The sequence below is a fragment of the Pyxicephalus adspersus genome, chromosome 2, assembly GCF_032062135.1.
Source record: "Pyxicephalus adspersus chromosome 2, UCB_Pads_2.0, whole genome shotgun sequence".
NCBI classification, from domain to species: domain Eukaryota; kingdom Metazoa; phylum Chordata; class Amphibia; order Anura; family Pyxicephalidae; genus Pyxicephalus; species Pyxicephalus adspersus.
In genome coordinates, this window is record NC_092859.1 from 149,626,346 (window position 1) to 149,645,419 (window position 19,074).

A 19,074-nucleotide genomic window follows, 5' to 3' on the forward strand; every position below is an offset into this window, starting at 1 on the left:
TTGTAAGCTCTTCGGGGCAGGGTCCTCTCCTCCTGTATCACTGTCTGTATTAGTCTGTCATTTGCAATCCCTATTTAATGTAATTTAATTTAATCCTGTTTAATAATAATAATAATAATAGTAATAATATATTATAAATATATTTCAATAAAGTTTTTAAAGAAAAAAATGCAGTTGGGGGGGGGGGTGATAATCCCATGGAGAACATTTTTTATTTTTCGGGACAAATGCTATGTCCTCCTCTTGTTTGTCTCCTTGTTTGGGGTTTTACCTGTTAACTCATAACCTAAACAGTGGAGGTAGCCAAGGGGCTTAGCCAGGATTACAGATTACAGCAATATTTTAGGAGATTAAAAGAGAAGAAAACCACCATTGACAATATCCCAGAGCCTTATCCAATAAAGAAATGTTTCCAGCATTGAGAAAGCGTGCTTGAAGTGCTTAGTGAAGCGTACAGGCATGTTTCAGAAGGCAGGCAGGTACAGTGAACAATACAAGAACAGAAAACACTGTCAACCTCTTCAGGATAAGCAGTATATTGCTTGAGGGCAACTGACAGATCCCAGCATTAGCTACCCGGAAAGTGGAAAAGATTTCAGCACACATGCAGTGACCATTAGAAATAGCAAATATCTGGCACCGGCGAGCTATACCAGTGAAAAGCTAAAAGGCAAATTAAAATAAAGTTGTCTGGCACATTATGTGTATTTTTGTACCATATACTTCCATACAAATGTCTATCAAGCTTAAATGTGAGCTTTTGCAAATAATCTGTCCATTCTGAAAGTATTGCACCATAAACAGAAACATATTCTTTATTTGTTCTAAGCCTTACCTACAGAACTACCTTGTAAATGTCAAATGCAAAGAAACACAATTGTTTGAACATATTGCAGAAGTACACCGTGCCACTCATAATAAATAAGTGCAATCTGCATCAATGTCCTGCAGCAATATCTGAATGGCAGAACAAGATTAGTAGTATGCAGATTGCATTCTTCAAAAAATCAAAAGTTACTTTTTTCAATAAATTACTGCCTTGGGAACCTACAATGATATACATTTATTTTTTATGTGTATTTGTCCCTCTGTCTCTAGAATTGTGTGTAACATTCAAGATCTCAAGGGTATCCTTATTATAAAAAAAAAAAAATGAAAGGTGTAATAAATTAGTTAAAAAAGCAGCATTTAAGGTGAGTTTGATACTTTGAGTGGGTGACACTTTGTCGTTTTGGAATACTGCAAAGGGGAGGGAATTTGTTTTTTATTTGTGTATGTGCACATGGCCTTCAACTTCTATAAAAGCGGCGTTATATAAAGCATTTCCAAAACTTTCAGGGATTTGGCAGCAGCTCTTCAGAAGCCATTTAAAGCTAACCTTTTATGAAAAATGGCCAGGCCACCTCCCTTTTCTCAAATACTTAGTACAAGTGAGTGAAAAACATAAAGGGTACATTTAGAAATACTAGTACCTTACTCTTCCACCCATAACGCCTAGGCAAGGATGATGCCACCATCTTTCCGGGAAGATTCCTATAACAATACAAAACTTGTGAAATTGCAATTGACTGGAGCGTCTTCTCCTGAGTGGAAAGACAACCATAATTCTTACTTTCCCCTTGGTCTTATTCCCTCTTTTTCTCTCCCACACCAGCATCTCATACACCGTCATCCTTTTCGAATCCTACTGCAGTGTACAGAGCACTCCACAGCTGGCAGTTACCAATGGAGAACACTCACTGCTGAACTTGTAAAGAACCATTTAACCCTTTTCGTAATAACCATGGCGGTGAGTGCTAAAATGGTGAAAGTTGGTAGGGACTCCTTATCCTTTAAATAAATGCAATGTATGGTGAAAAAATTGGATGTTTGGAATCCATGGCTCCAAATCTTTAACTTCCAGAACATCATCATTAAAAAGAGCTAGAGGAGTGGGTAGGATATGGTAAATCATATTTTTGCTGTTAGAATTAGGAATAGAGAAAAAAATATTTCTAACTTCGATGCAACTTTGTTGCTGTCTGCAATTAGTAGTGTGATCTATGGTGTTCTCTACTCCCAAAGTGTCACATGCAATCCAGCAGTTCAGACTAATCACCACTTTAAAAAATATTTAGCTGGCTGCCTTTTATAAAAGGAGACTTGAATATGTCTTGTGTATAAACAATATTATTTCTTTAGCGAACAGCCACTTTTCTTCCTATATAGGTTTATTTATCACTGCTTCCTAGGTGCAATAATATACAATGGTTGGACTTTACTCTTCCTTCTCACAAAACAAGTCCAGGGCTGACAGATAATTATCTTTGTCAGTTAGGAGACTGTTGAATGGCTTTAGAGAAGGTTCATTCCAGTTGCAGTAGATTGAGTTCTCCACTGTCTCTGATGGGTCTCCACTGTATCTTGATGGTTACCAGGGACCTTAAAAAAAAGTGGACACAATTGCCAAATATATTTTCCTTTGTCTGATATCTCTTATGGTTTAAAACCCTGGAACCAGTATGTATTATTTTGCACCACATTTATTAATTTTACAAAAAACCACAAGAAAACAAATTTCATGGACAGTAAACACACTAATTATAGGGTTTATCACACATTTTTCATAATAAAAACATAATTTATCATATCATTACAAAAAATTGGAGATATGTTTACTGTAAGTTATTTGTACATCAATCTTACAGAGTGTTTGACGCGTTTCGCAACATGTACTGTTATGATATTTGAGATCATATCTGCCAGATATTAAAACCAAAAACAGCCATAACTACTACCACGATTTAAGAGGGTAAATCTAAGAGGAGACCAGACCAGGTGGCGCCGATATCCACCAGCGCCGATATCCACCAGCGCCGACTAATTCCTTGTGCAGATTGCATGAGGGCTATGGATCCATTTCCACCTTCCACCTTCCTTATTGAAATATTTGTTGGTGGTCATTACTCTTATCTTGATACTGGTATCACAGATGACCAGCCTTTCTATTTTATTTTTCAATCTATATGTATTAGAATGGTATTATCTAATCTACCTAATCCTAAATATATATTTATTGATCACTTGGTCCTGCATTGTTGTTTCACATTTGTCCCCCGCTACTGTCTGAAGCTATTTGCTACGTACAGATTTAGCAGGTTAGCGTAATATGGTTTTATTTGTTACAAACGATTATGCACTTAAAATTTCTTGTAGCTGTAATTGTGACATTGGCTCGTTTAGTAAAACGCATCAGTATAACAGAGTTTTGCCTCATTTGAGCCAATGCACTAAATGACTTGTTCTGGAAGCATACAGTCTGGTTATTAGTCCTGCCATGCTAGTGACTGCATGCAGCTGTATGTCAATACAAACACTCCATCAAACTATTCTTCCTCACCATTGCTTGAGGTGTGAACAGCACGGATCAGACACAGCTGCAGAGGAACTACATTCCAGCTTTCCAGTGGGAGGAAATACTTCATAGTGTACATCAAAGAGTATGCCTGGAAGCGATTTGCAGGCATAGATCCAGTACAAACGTGTGTTGCCTATACAATGCCATTAGGGGGAAGGCACTTCTTCCATCCTTATAGTCAAATAAAATAGGTGAATTACACAGTACTGCAAATATGAGAAATAAGAAAGCTTAGCAAGACACAAGAAAACATTTACTCCTGTTATAAGAATTAAATAACAGTCATAGTATTTCTTTTCTCTCATTTGGAGGGATTGTGCCTATTTCAGATCTAAAAAGGTGTCCCTCCTCCTTCCTTCCTCCTTCCATAATTGTTGGGGGTTAGGATATTTGTACCATGTGATATTTATTAGCTTGTTGCATCCTGTTACTTCTGAACTACCGCAGGGTGTTAGAATTGGACAACATATACTGCAGAAAGGAGTCAGCTGGTAGACTAAATCAACACTTACACGCTGCCTGTCAGCAGGTTTCTTGTAACGCTTATGCCATATGTTGAAAATAAACCTTTGACACCTTACAAATATTCCACATGATAGTGTCACTTGTCCATGCAGGGGGGCTGTTTTCCTTCCCTGTGAAATGTTTGAAACTGAATACTGGTTACAGGTGAAATTTTAGATACTGTCACCAGTTTCTTACATCAAAAGTTGCAAGGCAAAACAGTGGGCTGCACCTTATATAAAATATGGTATTTTTGGATTGCCATTGGCTAGGCCTAGATGCCCAAGGCAAAGAATTGTTTTGTGTCACAGCATTTTTGAGATGTGGTGATGGTTTTTGTTTTTAATTTCAACCATTGGGCCTAATGTATTAAAGCTCTCCAAACTGGAGACGAAAAACTATCATGGGAGAGCCTTAGTGATCTAGAAAACCTGGAATGGATCTGATCAAGGATTGAAAACCTTTGCCAACTAATAGCAAATTAGTTTTAATAAATCTATTCCTATTTTATCCAGCCTTGGAGAGCTTTAATAAATCAGACCCATTATTCCTAATTTGTTACCAAATGATCCTGACAGTAAGACACTCACTGTCCCAGGGGACAACACTAACTCAGGGGACAAGTGTACTGTATATATCGAGAAACAGTGTTGTTCCCTCAGGAAAGGACCAGGGGTCTTAATCATCGTGAGTTAAAATATAACCTTGATCCAGTTGTTCCCTGAAGACGCTAGATTAGTGTTTCTCAACCAGGGTTCAGTAAAACCCAAGGGTTCCTCCAGAGCTTGCTAGTGGTTCCTTAGGCAATGAGGAGTTTGTGCCTCTCAGGTCAGTTTAAGTCACATCAATGATCTTTTGGCTGTTTGTAAGGGTGAAATTCTTCCCATTGGCCAGCAATGTAAGAGGCATTCTTACCACTGACCACCACATCAAAAGTCTTTGTATTGTATTGTATTGTGAGCTGTGGATATAGTAATTATAGCAGGGGTTCCCTGAAGACCTGAAAGTTATTACAAGGGTTGGATGATCGTCTGTGAATGATTGCTATTGAGTACTATTGGGGACAATGCAGCAGGGTTCCTCCACTAATCCTCCCCGCTCCATAGAACAGACCAGTATTGTCTGTGCAGCAATGGTTGCTTATTATTATTATTATTATCATTATTACACAGGATTTTTATAATGTCAACATAATATGCAGCCCTGTACATTACCGTATTTTTCGGACCATTAGACGCTCCGGACTATAAGACGCACCAGGTTTTCCGCACGGGAAAACAAGAAAAAAAAAATTCATTTGATTTCCCCTGAGATCCAGCGTGCGGCACTTGTGCCCGCCCATGAAGGCGGCGCCGATCGGCATTCATCAAATCAATCGGCGCTGCCTTCATGGGCGGGCACAAGTGCCGCACGCTGGAACACAGGGGAACACAGAGGAGGAACACAGACATTGGCTGCTATCTGCCTCTGTCTGTGTTCCTCCTCTGTGTTTCCCTGAGATCCAGCGTGTGGCACTTGTGCCCGCCCATGAAGGCGGCGCCGATCGGCATTCATGAAATCAATCGGCGCCGCCTTCGTGGGCGGGCACAAGTGCCGAACGCTGGGACACAGGAACACAGAGGAGGACACTGGCTGCGGGGACCGGCGGGGATACAGGTAAGTAAAAAAATATGCATTCGGACCATAAGACGCACCCTGATTTTCCCCCCACTTTAGGGGGAAAAAAAGTGCGTCTTATGGTCCGAAAAATACGGTAAATAGGGGTTGCAAATGACAGACAGATACAGACATTGGCACAGGAGGAGGAGAGGACCCTGCCCCGGAGAGTTTACAATCTAGGAGGTGGGGGAAGTAACAAAAATAGGAGGTTCTACTGGCAATTGATATAATTGGCATTTTAAAGACAGAAAAGACTCTTCACAGTCAAAGTTTTTTTTTTCTTACCACTGTTGACTTTTCTTTCCCACAGGGTACTCTGAGTGACACATGTGCATCCCAATGTTCCCTATTAGTGTGATTCTGTGTCAGGATCAAGTAATTTCCATGTGCACTTCCATGGGAGTTACACCATGCCAGGCCTGAAAATCAGGATGCCAAAGTCTCCAACCCTGGAAGAAGACTTGCAGGGGCACATCTGAGGGGAATGCTGAGGTGTGTTGTTGCTGTGCCAGGTAAGTATGCCGTATTGTACCAACGTGTTGTACATCCCTGCACATTATGGTGAAAAATTCACAGTGGCCAATCTTTATTTTATGCTGGGGTTTATTTTGCGTTAAGAACTAAGCAGAGTTCAGGCCTAGTCATAAGGCAAGGCTAGATCTTTAGAATCATGAAGAATATATTGTTTTGGTGTGACAGCATGAACTCGATAAGATATTCTCAGGTGGCTTCAATTTCAGGGACACTGAAAGAGTGTAAGATAAATAGATACTGGCATTTCTACATTTTAGGATAAGAGGTACCTGATAAACATACCTTGAATGTATGTATAGCCAAAACTTTTTTTAGTTTAGAATAGGAATACATTAAAACCCCAGGCAGTCGTTTTCGGTAGATTTCCATTTACTTTCTGTCCTGGAGACACAGCAAGGGGTGAACAAAAGTCTTTTATAATGAGGAGTATTCCTGACTCGTTTGCCAACTTCTTTTTAGCAAATCTTTCTCTACTTTGTTCTGGTAGCAATTGTAAGAATTAGGGTTGTAATTCTTCCTTAATCTATTAACAAAAAGTTTTGCTATATGCACATTTTGTTAGAAACAACAACATCCGCAAACCATTTCCTTTGAATTATGTAACAAACCTGAGAAAAGACTTGAAAATGTTACCTAAATAGGTCACAAAAGGCTTATCTTCATGTACAAATGTTGTCAATGCAAGAATGTCATATGTGAAGAGTGGGAAGCTCACTTTTCTGGGGTTCCCTACATCCCACCCTGCAGCACTGCAATACAACCCAAGATGGCTGTACAGAGAATACTGGTCTGTTCTATGGAGTGGGGAGGATGAGTGGAGGAACTCTGCTGCATTATCCCCAATAGTGCACAATAGCAGTCATTTACAGCTGATCATCTAGCATCTTCAGGGGACAACTGTGGTGATTAGAACCCATAGACCCTTCCTAGGGGAGCAACACTGCTTCTCCATACAGTACTGTGAGTTAGTGCTGTCCCCTGGGATAAGAAGTATCTTACTTCTTTCATGATAGTCTATCATGCAAAAATAAAAATAAAAAGTCATCACCACATCTAAGGAATGCTGTAACACAATACATTATTTGTTTTGGGCATCTAGACCTAGCCAATGACAATCCTTTTGTTGAACGTCATGTCTTTATAGGACACAGTTATGGTGTAAAGCACATCTGGAGCAACCAGTAAACATTGCAGAGGACCCAGGACATCAACATTCAACATTTGTGGGAGTTTTGGTTTCCCTGTAGACTTAACAGTAGAAAAAGGCAGTGTTTGGGCAGTGAGAAAAGTAAGTATTCTTTATTCTTCTTTCACAGGTTTTTCAGTTTGGGTAAAAGATTTTTCATTATAAGAATGCATTACTAGCAATAGGATACATTACAACACATACAATACCAAGATAAATACCACAACTCAATAACCGATAAAATATTCTTCAACGTTAAGAACATTTAATAAAGGCGACCATACACTACGCAAGGTTATCATGTCTAGGACGGACGTTAGAATAAATAAAAATGTCAAATCCAATGGAAATCTGGTAAAGACTAAAGTATTTTCACCCACTCCAAAAGGCTAATGTGAACCAACTTGAAGCCCTGTAACAACCAGCAGTCAAAAGGGAGTGCTCCCCACCATTGACGATAACAACACAGTTCTGCCGGCTCTGCTTATTAAAAGCAGGGTATTGATTTACCTTAGCCTGTACGAGCCGGAGGTAAGGTTTCGGAGCTCAACCATTTGTTACTTGGTTGTGTAACCATCAACCAGTGTATGGTCACTATTACACCTTTAGGCCAATGTAAAAAGTTGTATATTAAAGTTACCAAAGTTCAAATATAAATTAGAAGAAGAATAAAAAAGTATTAGATGATTTCAAAAAAACTCAAATTTTGAATTGAAACATTTAATTTAGCAAAGAAATAATAGGAACCGTCTATAAAACCTTTTTCTTAAACCTGAACCATATACATTAAGTACCTAGTTTCCAAAACCTTACCATTACCTAACAATCTTTGTAAGCATTAAAATATATATATATTATTCAAGGCAGACAAAGACCATAGTGTATGTTCCAATGATCGGCCAATCTCTTAATGTAACAAAAACGTTTGAGAGACTTTTCCAGACAATGGCTATCAAATAAATACATAACAATTTGGATTTGTTCAAGGTAAAAAGATTTGTGACAATCTAAATGAATAGAACCGATACATTTTTCAACAGTGAATAGAAAGTAGATGATGTTAATAACAAAGGATGCTGTAAAAGCTTTTGATAAAATTGACTGATTTTTTTTTCTTTTATCTTGAAGTAGAATAAAGTTTTTTGTTCGTAATAACAATTGGTAAGCTATGTAACAGTATCTTGTCCAAAAGACATACAACTGTCTGGTCAAAATTTGCCTAATCTCCTCTCTCCTAGCTTTGGAAACTTTCTAGATTATGAGATAAGCAATGTTTACCCAATACAATATCAGGTGACCTATAGTGTCTGGACTACACATCCAATGATTCCTCAAGCCCATAAGGAATACCCACTTATATTGTGTTTCATCTGGTCTCTCCTTCCACATTCATGTATCTGGCTAGCAATATGCAACAAAGCAACCCTATAGGTGCAAATACCATGGACATAACATTCTTCATAAAAAAAATGTATAGGATTTTGCTTCCGAGACGGACTACACAGACAAAAGGGACAGGTGCAAAATGCGACATTTTTGTTTGCCAATGTAAGATTACTTACTAAGGGTTTTTCTAAAGGCAAAACTTTTTGTTTTTTTAATTTTGGATAGAGTAGGGAAGTGCTAAAACTGCTATGAGTTTGTTTTCCTCATTAGGGAGTTTATCTTCACTTCCTTTCATTGACAGGAAATAACAGGGTATGTTTCCAGTTAAGACGGTGCTATCACCACATTTTTTACATTATATCAAAGGGTAGATAATTGTTTTATATATAGTAAAAAAAGTGTTTTTTTCTCTGAAAATTATGTTTTTCAATTCAATGGGAGACCCCTCCCCTCCTGTCCTTACTGCCGCGGCAGTAAAGGCTGAATGGGAATCCAGTAGCCTCCTGGGATACCTACGTCATGTATCCCAGGGGACTTCAAGCTACTCCTTTTGCACATGCCTGATCTCGGGCAGTAAAAAAAAAAGTGCTGATCTCACACATGTTCAATGATAATGGCACTTTTTGTTTTACGTTTTCAAAAGGAAACATCACCCGGTCTCGCGTCTGTGCAGTGCAAGATCAGGTAAAGTAAGAAATAGGAAAAAAGAAGGTTCCTCCCCGGCCCAACAAAGTAAGAATCCAGAACGGAATATTGCCGAATGGATGGGATTTAGGTCTCTGGGAAAGTAAAGGTAAGTGTCATTTTTTAATGAAAGTTTCGCTTTAGAGGATATATCTTCTAAGCTGTCTGGGAATATTGTAGGATTTTATCTCTATTCTATTATGAAGGCAATTTACAATTTAGGAATTGCCCTCACTTTCATCCCCAATAGAATTATTATTCAGAAGGTTCTAATCACTCTATACAATATAGATATACTTTAACAACACTTTGGTTTCTCATTTAAATAAACATATAAAATCATGTCCCTGTATAATTCATCATCAGTTAGAAATAAAATGAATATATCCTTGGCCGCTTCATTTCCTATAAATAATGGAATGAGGCATAGGTAGGCATCATTTTAAACACTTCTGTTTCTTGTTATCATGGAAACAATTTCTCAAAGCATTAGAGAAAATATGGAAGTTTCTGGTCTTGAGTGCTTTGGTGTAGAATATAAAACAGTGTACCACTCAGATTATCTCATACTAATCATTTCCCATCCTGAAAATTACAATTTTAAATGTATGTAAAGTAAACAAGAAGTTATAAAAAGTTATAAATAAATAGTTTGCAGTTTTTCTCTGAGGATTAAAAGACCTGAATAAGAGTTTAGTTTTGTAGTTCTTTTATTTGTAATCCAGGTCTGGAGTGTAGGGAGCTAGCCAAGTTCGGACTAGTATATCCCTATCACATAAACAGATGTGAGTAACCTTGAAAAGCTAAGAAGGCCACTTCAGGTTAAGGGTTGAGCCAAAAGCACAGTTGGCCAAAAACTCTTGTATACTGATACTTGGAATGTATTCCTGATGGATTATTATTATGATTTTATTTTGAAATGCTGTGCACAGCTGAAGGGGATTTTATGAGCAGCTTAGTCCCTGGCTCAATCCTCCGCTGCCATGGCTGGTAGGGCATTATAGCCTTTCTTCTCTCAATCACCAGTTGCCTGTTTTAGTGTTAAGCTAGGCTAACTTGCTGCTGTTTTATGTATTCACTTGTTTTTCTGTTGCTGGCCATTAACTGTTCCTGACCTATTGATTGTATGCTGTCTGGACTGACCTTTTGCCTGTGACCCCCGACTCTTCTTTTGTCTTGCACTTGTGTACCTCGTCTGGTGGACGAATTCCCTGTGAATGACCTCTTGCTTTGTATTCTGTACTTGTTCCTGTTAGAATATTGGTACTGCATTATCTGTGGGCTCCTAGTTCTGTGCCAGCCCTTCCCCAGACACTATCCGTTGTGCACTAGTCTAGGGGGCAAACGAGTTCTGGGTAACGCAACCAGTCTCCTGAGGCTTAGTGGGGGCTTCCTATAGGTGAAGAGTGCAGCGTTAGATTGGGGGACTGGTGTCTGGCAAGTACTGTTGCTGGACCAGGGCCTTACATTGAGAGTGTCAGCTAAGTGTGATTTGATATCTGCTGCCTGAATTTAATTCCATTTTCCCAAAAAAAAAAAAAAAAAATATATATATATATATATATATATATATATATATATTCCTTGACAAAATAAAAACATTTCTCTCTCTTCCTTTTAACAAGATAAAAAATAAGGTAAAGTCAGTCTCCCACCAGACCTTAACAATTTTCATAAGGATCATCATTTAGGTAGGTTCCTTAATCTTTGACTGGGCAGATTAGAATAAATCTGATTACGACCAGAAATAGTATGTTCTTATTTCCCTTTACACATAATAATATAAACCTATCCCAGCAGAGAAATAGTTATTTACTCTCAGCCAAACATCACCCCAAGAGTAAAGACTTGGTTGCATAAAAATAAAGATAACAAATTAATTACTTTTCTTTCTCCATGACCTCCGACGGGCATTATCTTGTTGGGATTAAGTCCTAAAGGGAAGAGTGCACAAATCGCATTCTCCATATAATCAGTTTAGCAATAATAAATTGGATTCACTAGAGTATATCAATAAAATATTAGAATCCTGCACAGTAGGTGTCTGAGCAATAGGGATACATACAATTAATCTAAACCGCGTGTCAAATTTGTCAAAAACTGTCATTGCCTGGATAAATCAATGTAGATATACTATACTGGTCCCTTGTACTGCTGTGTAATATACTTGTTAAATTGGCTGCTATAGTATAGGTAAAACCTTTAGTTGGGAATAAAAATAAAGCCAAAATAAAATACCAGTAACAATATTTGAAAACCTAAATACTGTATCCTATATAAGACTTGTCTCCTCAGTCGTAAAAAAATGGATATTTGGTAGATACTTGGATATTTCCGGTTAGGTATATCCTCAACTGATTATTCAATGTTATAAAGTACAAACAGTACAAACGTAAGTAGTGCACAAATTGCAGTACAATTACAGGAGGATCCATAGGCTTTCCAAAGGCAATACAGGAGTCTTCAAAATTCAAATACTGATCTCACTCAGTATAGCTGAAGTTTGGGACAAGAGACATATTGACCCAACACTGTCAAGTATGTTGCTACTGAACACCAATGATCCGTTTGTGTGTGCTAAGGGTAACCTCACCACATACATAAGGGGGCATTTTTTTTCACTGACCACTAACAAAGTGGTTTGTGAAAATGTAACAGAAAAATACAATTGTTATTGCCTGAATTGATTTTCCAGATATTATTCCATTATGCGTTTAACTTTATGATTACTTCTAACAATACCTTTGTTTTATCAAGAATAGGGTAGGGTTTCTTAACTCTTAAGAGTACCCCTCTGATAAAAGTGTCCCTATCGGCCTACATTTGCTGTAGTATGATGTAAACAAGATGCTTTTCATCACAATTTTTTTTTTTGAAACTGAGTTTTTTTTGGAAAATTTTTTACAAATACAACAAAAGAAACAAAACAAAAAGAACATGTACAAGAACACAGCATACAGGGGCATTAGCAACATATTACCAAAACCATAAGGCATAAAGTAGGAAACAAGTATATATACATATACACAGATACATACATAAAAGCTACAAGAAAAAATAGCAATAGTGGAGTGCAAATGATGCAATGTGGTTTCCAGCAATGAACATGACAAACCAGTAAATTCCTGTATACAGGACATACCATCAAAAATGGGGAGGGAGGAAAAGGGAAAAGGGGATTCTGAGGCGATTTGCTATATAACAAAAGGAGGGGAGCAAAGACCATCACATCTGTAATTGAGCATAATAGTCATCCCATGGCTCCCAGACCTGTTCGAATTTAGTGACAGTGTTCCTGAGCAGGGCAGTAAGGTATTCCATCATTCGGATATCCTGAATGCGGGCGTATAGTTCTGCTAAGGATGGAGGGCAGACAGACTTCCACTTAGTGGAGATCAGGGTACGGGCCGCTACCAAGATGTGTGTGGTGAGCTTGGATATGAGCTTGGTAGGACCTGGTAAGGGCAACCCTAGCAGGTGATGTAGAGGATCTAAAGTAGATCGGCATTTGGTCACCTTCCCCAGTAGCTGGTTAACCTTATCCCAGTAACTTTGTATTATAGGGCAGAACCAAAAAATGTGTTCTAGCGTCCCGCGGTAGGACCTACAGCGCCAACAAGTCGGATCAGCCTCCGGGAACAGCCTATGGAGCACGTCTGGGGTGTGGTACCACCGGAATAAAATCTTATATAAATTTTCTTTATAAAGAGTACAAATGGAGCTTTTATTTGCTGCCTCCCAGACGGCAGACCACATGAAGAAAACGGTAGATAGAGGAGATAAGGCCCTTAGCATAAGGACCACCTGCACACAGCCTTTCATAGGGAGTTTTTTTAGAAAAGCTGGGAGATTGCTGAAGATAGAGGACAAAATGCCTGATTTGTAAGTATGCATAAAAGGAGGTGCGGGGGAGGTCATATTTCTCCTGCAACTCCGGGAAGATAAGTAATCTCCGCTCCAAGGGATGCAAAATATCCTGGATATGAAAAAGCCCTCTCTCTCTCGCCAGGGTAGCCACATAGATCTGGTAAGGCTGTCGGGTATCAGGGGGGTGTGTATAATAGAGGTAAGTACAGAGGCAGGGGCGGAAAGGCCATATTTAAGTTTGTGAGCTCTCCATATATTCCTCATAAACTTCATCACAATTTTTTTAAACTATTTTTTTAAGATTTAAAAAGGAGACCCCTCCACCTTCTGTTTTTACTGCCTCAGCAGTAAAGACTGAATGGTAAGCCGCAGCCTCCTGGGATACAAAAGGGTCTTTCCTCTGCAGTAGGTGCAAATGTGTCGATCTCACGCATGTGCTCTGCACAGATCTGTTTTTTACATTTTATGGAGGCGTGTCACTCAATCTCACACCTTGCGCAGTGCAAGATCAGGTGACGTAGGAAGAATAGAAAGAAGATGGTGGCTCCTAGGGTCCAGCCTGTGCCAAGATGAAAAAGGAAAAGGGGACAACGCGGGACTGATTCAACTAGGATTGTTAAGGGATCAACAGCTTTCCACCTGTAAAGATAAGTGTTAATTTTTTAGTGATAGTTCCAGTTTAACACTTAACTTGGTTGGGAAGAGATGCCCATGTGACAGATGGAAACAAGAGTGGAAAGGGTATTACTTTGTGATGATCATAAATCCTTGAAAATACATTTTTAATGACAATCCCTGAATGAGACAGCAATGGTAATAGAAAGTGTTTGATGAGTGAATAACCTGCATTCAGAACTATAACATTTTGTACAATACAATGACCTCAATACTACTACACCCACTTGGCTCTCAGCGCCACAACAGATCAGGGTTATCATTGATGCCATTGTATAAATATTTTTGTTCTGACAAAAACAGCTCTTGTTGTGTTCTTTCTAGGTGCTCGCACACAGTACTTACAGTACAGCACAAATGTAAATTGTCAGCGTGTTTTATATGTCACCTGTGCAGTTGGTTAAAATTTTGCTCATTCTATTGTGTTATCACGTGACTGCCCTCTTTGTTACCCTGGTTCCCTCGCTCATCTGTTCACTACCTGCACTGACCTTCTGCCGTATAGCTCTGTTAGATCGCAAAGTATTATTAATATTATTACACAGTATTTAGCACCATCATAATAAGCAGCGCTATACAATGTCCATAGTCACGCTCACAATCTAATGTCCCTACCATAGTCATATGTCTTTAATACAGTCTAAGGTCAATTTTTGGGGGTAGTCAATTTACCTAACTGAGTATTTTTGAAATGTGGGAGAAAACCAGAGTACCCGGAAGAAATCCACACAAAAAAGGGGAGAACCTGAAAATTCTTGTTTCAGTTTTAAATGCAACTGTAACAAATGCAAAGAAAATGCATTAAATTCATAACAAGCGTTTCTATATCCTTTATATCCAAAAGTGAAACCTCTGACTAGATGGTATCTTGCACCTTCCAAGATAGATTTCTACTACCTTACTTATCCAGATCTCTGCTAGTAAAGCAATATAGACAAGGGCTTTTTTCTTCATTATTATTATTATTATTTAACAGGATTTTTATAGCACCAACATATTACGCAGCGATGTACATTAAATATGGGTTGCAAATGACAGACGAATTTAGACAGTGATACAGGAGGAGAGGACCCTGCCCTGAAGAGCTTACAGTCTAGTAGGTGGGGGAATTAACACACAGTAGGAGGGGGATATGTAGTGGTGGGAAGTAGTAATGGTTTCCGAAGACAGAAGAAGATGAGTAGGCAAGATTGAAAAAATGGGTTTTGAGTGCTCCTTTAAATGAGCAGAAAGTAGGAGCAAGCTGAATAGGACGAAGAAGACCATTCCAGGGTGCTGGGGCAGCTCTAGAAAAGTCTTGTATCCGTACGTGTGAGGAGGTTATGAGGGAGGAAGCCAGTAGTGTAGGTAATTGGAGGAGCGGAGAGAGCAGCTGGGGGAGTATTTTTTAAATGTAAGTGGGACAAGAACTGTGCAGGGTTTTTAAGGCAAAGCACAGGAGCTTAAATTTGATTCTAAGGTGAAACGGAAGCCAGTGTGGAGAGAGCTGCAGAGAGATGCAGAGGAAGAGGAGCGGTGAGATCGATTGATGAGTCTGGCTGCGGCATTTATAATAGATTGTAGAGTAGGGAGTCAGGTTAGTGGAATACCAGAGAGGAGGAGGTTACAGTAGTCCAGTCGAGAGATGTTAAGAGCATGTACAAGGAGTTTGGTGGTCTTAGGGGGAAGGTAGGGGCAGATTTTGGAGATGTTGCATAGATGAAAGTGACAGGACCTGGAAATGTTCTGAATATGGGGGGTAAATGGGAGGGCAGAGTCAAAGGGTACACAAAGACAACGTGCCTGAGAGGAGGGACGAATACCAGTGTTGTTAACAGTTAGAAATATGTCAGGGGGGATTTGGAATTTGAGGGGGGGATGATGAGACCTGGAAATGTTCTGAATGTATGGGGTGAAAGAGAGGACAGAATCGAAGGACACGCCAAGACAACGTGCCTGAGAGGAGGGACGAATACCAGTGTTGTTAACAGTTAGAAATATGTCAGGGGGGATTTGGAATTTGAGGGGGGGATGATGATGAGTTCTGTTTTATCCAGGTTGAGTTTCAGGAATCGGTCAGACATCCATATGGCTGACAGGCAGCATGAGACCTTATCCAGGACTGAGGGAGACAGGTCAGGGGTGGATAGATAGATTTGAGTGTCAGCAGAATACAGATGGTACTGTAAGCCAAAGGAGGATATGAGACTGCCGAGAGAGGAGGTGTACAGAGAAAAGAGAACCGGTCTAAGGACTGACCCTTGGGGAACACCAACAGGGAGGAGAGTGGGCGAGGAAGAATTACCATTGAAAGAAACCTGAAAAGGAGCGGTCAGACAGATAGGAAGCAAACTGGCAGAGAGCAGTGTCACTGATACCAATGGAGCGCATGATTTGTATTAGAAGGGGGGGATCAACAGTTTCAAAAGCAGAGGAAAGATCAAGAAGAAGGAGCAGGGAAAAGTTGCCTTGAAACTTAGCTCTTATGAGGTCATTGGCCACTTTAGTAAGGGCTGTTTTTAGTGGAATGGGCAGCTCTAAAACCTGGAGAGAGAGAGAGTCAAGGAGAGAGTTGGTGCTCAGGTAATCGGTGAGTCTTTTGTAGACAAGGCATTCAAAAAGTTTGGAGACAAATGAGGGAAGGGGAATAGGACAGTTGTTAGAGGGTAGGGAGGGTTCCAGTGAGGGTTTCTTCAGGATAGGGAGAATTATGGCATGTTTGAAAGCCGAGGGGTACTTACCAGTAGAAAGGAAGAGATTGAATAGTTCGGTTAGGGCAGGGGCCATTGTGGAGGAATGGGTACAGAGTAGATCAGAGGGAGTTGGGTCAAGCGGACAGGTAGTAAATGGAGATGATGAGAGAAGAGGCTTCATCGACAGTAACAGGGCTGATAGAGGCCAGTGATGATTTACAGGTGGAAGGGTGGGTATGGTTGGAGTGGCTTGGTAAGCAGAGACATCATGTCTGATTTTGTCAATTTTCTCACTAAAGTAGGTGGCTATGTCTTGGGCAGAGAAGGTTGTTGTGGGGGGAGCAGGTGTGGGGTTTAGGAGGAAGTCAATTGTTTAGAAGGGGCTGCATGGGTTTGAAGCTTGAGTGCTAGGTGAAAGTGAGCTCAGTGTTAAAGCTTTGTATTGCATGAAGTCAGCGCTGAGGCTAGATTTTCTCCACTTGTGCTCAGCTGGACGAACTGCCTTTTGTAGCTGTTTGGTGTGACTGTTGTGCCAGGGTCTGGGGTTGGCAGGGTGGGGGTAGCGAAAGGTGGCAGGGGCAACTTTCTCCAAAGCCAAGAAAAGGAAGTGCTTCATCTAGGGTGGTGATTGGAGTGATGGAAGTGCTTTGGGCTCTGATTATGGATGGACTGATCAGAGTAATAAGGAATTTGGGATATCAGTTGAACCTGGGGAGGGGAGGGGTTGGCAGGGGATTACCAATTTCAATGTGCACTCAGCTGGAACTAAGGAATTGTGAACAGATACATCCATGGGGAGATTAAAGTTGGTGCAATAAATTAATCTACAATGGGAGACGTACCATATAAAATCAGATGAAGGTTGCAAGGGAAAACATTTGCATACACAGGGCTGAGATTTGGCAGAATGGGAGATTGTCTTTGAGGGGATTGTCATGAGGGGATTGTCTTTTATTTGGACCTCTGTCTTTGGATTTATCTGGTTTGGGGTGACCATATATTACCCAAAGTAGGAAGAACTTTAGTTGTCTGACTATATTTTCTAGCCTCCCTGCATTACAGTCTAGAGGCCATGGTGCCACATGAACAGTTGTAGGACCTCAGGCTGTTAGTATGAAACTAAATGACGCAAATGTGTACCACTACAGCGAAACACAGCTACACAATGGATTTAGAATTTGGGTATATATATATATATATATATATAATTTACACTAAATCACATGATTGCTTTTGCATTTTGACTAGGTAAATTCTGGCTTTAGTGGGGTGCTTGAGTATTTGCAGCATTCTTTTAAAATAAAAAGAAAATTAATTCATAAACAATGTGGAAAAATGACTGTTATATTTATCCATTTAAGTATTTGTTTTTTGTTTGAAGCCTTGTCACTTTTTCTGGGCTTCATAATTTAAATGCACAAAAGATTCTATATAAAGGCATAGGGAACAAAATAATTAATAGGTTGTTGTAAAATCTTACATAATGTTCATATTATTGTATATTTATGATACTTAAAGTAGACCTATCACCACATTTTTTACTTTATATAAAAGGATAGAGGATCGGGTGATGTGTGCAGAAGCTAGAAAAAGAAGATGGTCGCACCCAATGGTTCCTCTGTGCCGGGGCTAGCATATGCCAGGATGGCGCGGTACCAAATAGAAAACAGTCCTAAAGAAAACGAGGGCTTTGTGGAAGTAAAGATGTCTTTTTTTTAAAAAAAAACCATCTGGTTTAGGTAACAATTGTGCTAAAATTGTTCCCTTCAAGTAGGACAGAGTCAATAACAAAGACCCAAAAGTTCATATCAGCTATCAGGGTAACCCCCATCACCCCCTAACTATTGCCTCCTCAGCAAAGGTGCTTGTTATGATGGTGGTTATGATGGATATAATGATATTTTGAGTGGAAAACCATTTCAGGGTGTTTACAACTGATCATGAGAAATTGATTTCACATTAACCACAGTGTGGTTTGTGTGGTGCTTTCCTGCTGGCTTTTTCCGTAATACTTTTTTGTCCTTCACAGAAGTTATTGCAAAGCGTAGAAGCTGGTTAATTGTGAAATATCAGACTAAGAGGTGTGATAAGTGTAACGGGTTATATGTAAAACCACATGTAAAACCAAGAGAAGAAATTCTAAAAGAGTCATAGCAGGAGCTTTCCAGTTAACTAGGTCGAAGGCCTACTACCATAGTGCAGGTTTATTAAAAGAAACTAATGTAAAGAGTAGCATATACTGAACCAATAAACTACCACAAACACTTTTACATACAAGGAGCCCTAAGCACTTTCAATTTACACAATGCACAATTTCACAATGCATTATTCATACAGCAATACACAGTAACTGTGCTTCTTTCATACAACCAAGCTAAGCTGGGAACAAAATTCAAATATGTGGCAATTTTGTGATTTTTTTGGTCTGGCTAAATTATAGAAGTATGTGTATTTGGGCAATGGAAGAATGACAATCTCATTAGAATATTGTTTTAAATGGGTAATCAGTT

The 19,074-nt window shown here is 39.4% G+C and overlaps 1 long non-coding RNA gene across 1 annotated transcript in view; it reads left to right on the forward strand.

The window, feature by feature from the left end:
• The window catches only part of LOC140322215 (uncharacterized), a 25,259-nt gene extending 6,975 nt beyond the window's left edge, over positions 1-18,284 (forward strand). Inside the window, exons 2-4 of the long non-coding RNA XR_011919177.1 lie at positions 5,871-6,072; positions 7,239-7,382; positions 18,119-18,284. This is a non-coding gene — a long non-coding RNA (uncharacterized lncRNA). The remainder of the gene's footprint in view (positions 1-5,870; positions 6,073-7,238; positions 7,383-18,118) is intronic.
• Positions 18,285-19,074: the final 790 nt, after the last annotated feature.